This window comes from Musa acuminata, unplaced genomic scaffold (assembly GCF_036884655.1).
Source record: "Musa acuminata AAA Group cultivar baxijiao unplaced genomic scaffold, Cavendish_Baxijiao_AAA HiC_scaffold_36, whole genome shotgun sequence".
NCBI classification, from domain to species: Eukaryota; Viridiplantae; Streptophyta; class Magnoliopsida; order Zingiberales; family Musaceae; genus Musa; species Musa acuminata.
In genome coordinates, this window is record NW_027020318.1 from 85001 (window position 1) to 90000 (window position 5000).

Genomic DNA, 5000 nt, shown 5'->3' on the forward strand with positions numbered 1-5000 from the left:
CTGTTCGCCGCTCGCCGCTCGCTCGCGCAGCCAAAAATGACCAGTTTTGGCCCGTTTTTGGGCTGTTTTGGCCTGTTTATGGTCCGTTCTTGCGTGGTGCGGTGACCGTCGTGAGCGGAGCAAAACGTCAGCCATCTCAGCACCCTGGAACCCCCCGGGTGGCACAGGGCTGGATGGGGCTTTCGTATATAGCAGGGACGGTGCTGCCTCTCGCTTCGCTCGCTGTCCGCCGCTCGCCGCTCGCTCGCGCAGCCAAAAATGGCCAGTTTTGGCCCGTTTTTGGGCCGTTTTGGCCAGTTTTTGGCCTGTTCTTGCATTGCGCGGTGACCGTCGAGAGCGGAGCAAAACGTCAGCCATCTCAGCACCCTGGAACCCCCCGGGTGGCACAGGGCTGGATGGGGCTTTCGTATAGCAGGGACGGTGCTGCCTCTCGCTTCGCTCGCTGTCCGCCGCTCGCCGCTCGCTCGTGCAGCCAAAAATGGCCAGTTTTGGCCCGTTTTTGGGCCGTTTTGGCCAGTTTTTGGCCTGTTCTTGCATTGCGCGGTGACCGTCGAGAGCGGAGCAAAACGTCAGCCATCTCAGCACCCTGGAACCCCCCGGGTGGCACAGGGCTGGATGGGGCTTTCGTATAGCAGGGACGGTGCTGCCTCTCGCTTCGCTCGCTGTCCGCCGCTCGCCGCTCGCTCGTGCAGCCAAAAATGGCCAGTTTTGGCCCGTTTTTGGGCCGTTTTGGCCAGTTTTTGGCCTGTTCTTGCATTGCGCGGTGACCGTCGAGAGCGGAGCAAAACGTCAGCCATCTCAGCACCCTGGAACCCCCCGGGTGGCACAGGGCTGGATGGGGCTTTCGTATAGCAGGGACGGTGCTGCCTCTCGCTTCGCTCGCTGTCCGCCGCTCGCCGCTCGCTCGTGCAGCCAAAAATGGCCAGTTTTGGCCCGTTTTTGGGCCGTTTTGGCCAGTTTTTGGCCTGTTCTTGCATTGCGCGGTGACCGTCGAGAGCGGAGCAAAACGTCAGCCATCTCAGCACCCTGGAACCCCCCGGGTGGCACAGGGCTGGATGGGGCTTTCGTATAGCAGGGACGGTGCTGCCTCTCGCTTCGCTCGCTGTCCGCCGCTCGCCGCTCGCTCGTGCAGCCAAAAATGGCCAGTTTTGGCCCGTTTTTGGGCCGTTTTGGCCAGTTTTTGGCCTGTTCTTGCATTGCGCGGTGACCGTCGAGAGCGGAGCAAAACGTCAGCCATCTCAGCACCCTGGAACCCCCCGGGTGGCACAGGGCTGGATGGGGCTTTCGTATAGCAGGGACGGTGCTGCCTCTCGCTTCGCTCGCTGTCCGCCGCTCGCCGCTCGCTCGTGCAGCCAAAAATGGCCAGTTTTGGCCCGTTTTTGGGCCGTTTTGGCCAGTTTTTGGCCTGTTCTTGCATTGCGCGGTGACCGTCGAGAGCGGAGCAAAACGTCAGCCATCTCAGCACCCTGGAACCCCCCGGGTGGCACAGGGCTGGATGGGGCTTTCGTATAGCAGGGACGGTGCTGCCTCTCGCTTCGCTCGCTGTCCGCCGCTCGCCGCTCGCTCGTGCAGCCAAAAATGGCCAGTTTTGGCCCGTTTTTGGGCCGTTTTGGCCAGTTTTTGGCCTGTTCTTGCATTGCGCGGTGACCGTCGAGAGCGGAGCAAAACGTCAGCCATCTCAGCACCCTGGAACCCCCCGGGTGGCACAGGGCTGGATGGGGCTTTCGTATAGCAGGGACGGTGCTGCCTCTCGCTTCGCTCGCTGTCCGCCGCTCGCCGCTCGCTCGTGCAGCCAAAAATGGCCAGTTTTGGCCCGTTTTTGGGCCGTTTTGGCCAGTTTTTGGCCTGTTCTTGCATTGCGCGGTGACCGTCGAGAGCGGAGCAAAACGTCAGCCATCTCAGCACCCTGGAACCCCCCGGGTGGCACAGGGCTGGATGGGGCTTTCGTATAGCAGGGACGGTGCTGCCTCTCGCTTCGCTCGCTGTCCGCCGCTCGCCGCTCGCTCGTGCAGCCAAAAATGGCCAGTTTTGGCCCGTTTTTGGGCCGTTTTGGCCAGTTTTTGGCCTGTTCTTGCATTGCGCGGTGACCGTCGAGAGCGGAGCAAAACGTCAGCCATCTCAGCACCCTGGAACCCCCCGGGTGGCACAGGGCTGGATGGGGCTTTCGTATAGCAGGGACGGTGCTGCCTCTCGCTTCGCTCGCTGTCCGCCGCTCGCCGCTCGCTCGCGCAGCCAAAAATGGCCAGTTTTGGCCCGTTTTTGGGCCGTTTTGGCCAGTTTTTGGCCTGTTCTTGCATTGCGCGGTGACCGTCGAGAGCGGAGCAAAACGTCAGCCATCTCAGCACCCTGGAACCCCCCGGGTGGCACAGGGCTGGATGGGGCTTTCGTATAGCAGGGACGGTGCTGCCTCTCGCTTCGCTCGCTGTCCGCCGCTCGCCGCTCGCTCGTGCAGCCAAAAATGGCCAGTTTTGGCCCGTTTTTGGGCCGTTTTGGCCAGTTTTTGGCCTGTTCTTGCATTGCGCGGTGACCGTCGAGAGCGGAGCAAAACGTCAGCCATCTCAGCACCCTGGAACCCCCCGGGTGGCACAGGGCTGGATGGGGCTTTCGTATAGCAGGGACGGTGCTGCCTCTCGCTTCGCTCGCTGTCCGCCGCTCGCCGCTCGCTCGTGCAGCCAAAAATGGCCAGTTTTGGCCCGTTTTTGGGCCGTTTTGGCCAGTTTTTGGCCTGTTCTTGCATTGCGCGGTGACCGTCGAGAGCGGAGCAAAACGTCAGCCATCTCAGCACCCTGGAACCCCCCGGGTGGCACAGGGCTGGATGGGGCTTTCGTATAGCAGGGACGGTGCTGCCTCTCGCTTCGCTCGCTGTCCGCCGCTCGCCGCTCGCTCGTGCAGCCAAAAATGGCCAGTTTTGGCCCGTTTTTGGGCCGTTTTGGCCAGTTTTTGGCCTGTTCTTGCATTGCGCGGTGACCGTCGAGAGCGGAGCAAAACGTCAGCCATCTCAGCACCCTGGAACCCCCCGGGTGGCACAGGGCTGGATGGGGCTTTCGTATAGCAGGGACGGTGCTGCCTCTCGCTTCGCTCGCTGTCCGCCGCTCGCCGCTCGCTCGCGCAGCCAAAAATGGCCAGTTTTGGCCCGTTTTTGGGCCGTTTTGGCCAGTTTTTGGCCTGTTCTTGCATTGCGCGGTGACCGTCGAGAGCGGAGCAAAACGTCAGCCATCTCAGCACCCTGGAACCCCCCGGGTGGCACAGGGCTGGATGGGGCTTTCGTATAGCAGGGACGGTGCTGCCTCTCGCTTCGCTCGCTGTCCGCCGCTCGCCGCTCGCTCGTGCAGCCAAAAATGGCCAGTTTTGGCCCGTTTTTGGGCCGTTTTGGCCAGTTTTTGGCCTGTTCTTGCATTGCGCGGTGACCGTCGAGAGCGGAGCAAAACGTCAGCCATCTCAGCACCCTGGAACCCCCCGGGTGGCACAGGGCTGGATGGGGCTTTCGTATAGCAGGGACGGTGCTGCCTCTCGCTTCGCTCGCTGTCCGCCGCTCGCCGCTCGCTCGTGCAGCCAAAAATGGCCAGTTTTGGCCCGTTTTTGGGCCGTTTTGGCCAGTTTTTGGCCTGTTCTTGCATTGCGCGGTGACCGTCGAGAGCGGAGCAAAACGTCAGCCATCTCAGCACCCTGGAACCCCCCGGGTGGCACAGGGCTGGATGGGGCTTTCGTATAGCAGGGACGGTGCTGCCTCTCGCTTCGCTCGCTGTCCGCCGCTCGCCGCTCGCTCGTGCAGCCAAAAATGGCCAGTTTTGGCCCGTTTTTGGGCCGTTTTGGCCAGTTTTTGGCCTGTTCTTGCATTGCGCGGTGACCGTCGAGAGCGGAGCAAAACGTCAGCCATCTCAGCACCCTGGAACCCCCCGGGTGGCACAGGGCTGGATGGGGCTTTCGTATAGCAGGGACGGTGCTGCCTCTCGCTTCGCTCGCTGTCCGCCGCTCGCCGCTCGCTCGCGCAGCCAAAAATGGCCAGTTTTGGCCCGTTTTTGGGCCGTTTTGGCCAGTTTTTGGCCTGTTCTTGCATTGCGCGGTGACCGTCGAGAGCGGAGCAAAACGTCAGCCATCTCAGCACCCTGGAACCCCCCGGGTGGCACAGGGCTGGATGGGGCTTTCGTATAGCAGGGACGGTGCTGCCTCTCGCTTCGCTCGCTGTCCGCCGCTCGCCGCTCGCGCAGCCAAAAATGGCCAGTTTTGGCCCGTTTTTGGGCCGTTTTGGCCAGTTTTTGGCCTGTTCTTGCATTGCGCGGTGACCGTCGAGAGCGGAGCAAAACGTCAGCCATCTCAGCACCCTGGAACCCCCCGGGTGGCACAGGGCTGGATGGGGCTTTCGTATAGCAGGGACGGTGCTGCCTCTCGCTTCGCTCGCTGTTCGCCGCTCGCCGCTCGCTCGCGCAGCCAAAAATGGCCAGTTTTGGCCCGTTTTTGGGCTGTTTTGGCCAGTTTTTGGCCTGTTCTTGCGTGGTGCGGTGACCGTCGTGAGCGGAGCAAAACGTCAGCCATCTCAGCACCCTGGAACCCCCCGGGTGGCACAGGGCTGGATGGGGCTTTCGTATAGCAGGGACGGTGCTGCCTCTCGCTTCGCTCGCTGTTCGCCGCTCGCCGCTCGCTCGCGCAGCCAAAAATGGCCAGTTTTGGCCCGTTTTTGGGCTGTTTTGGCCTGTTTTTGGGCTGTTCTTGTGTGGCGCGGTGACCGTCGTGAGCGGAGCAAAATGTCAGCCATCTCAGCACCCTGGAACCCCCCGGGTGGCACAGGGCTGGATGGGGCTTTCGTATAGCAGGGACGGTGCTGCCTCGCGCTTCGCTCGCTGTTCGCCGCTCTCCGCTCGCTCGCGCAGCAAAAAATGGCCAGTTTTGGCCCGTTTTTGGGCTGTTTTGGCCAGTTTTTGGCCTGTTCTTGCGTGCCGCGGCGACCGTCGTGAGCGGAGCAAAACGTCAGCCATCTCAGCACCCTGGAACCCCCCGGGTGG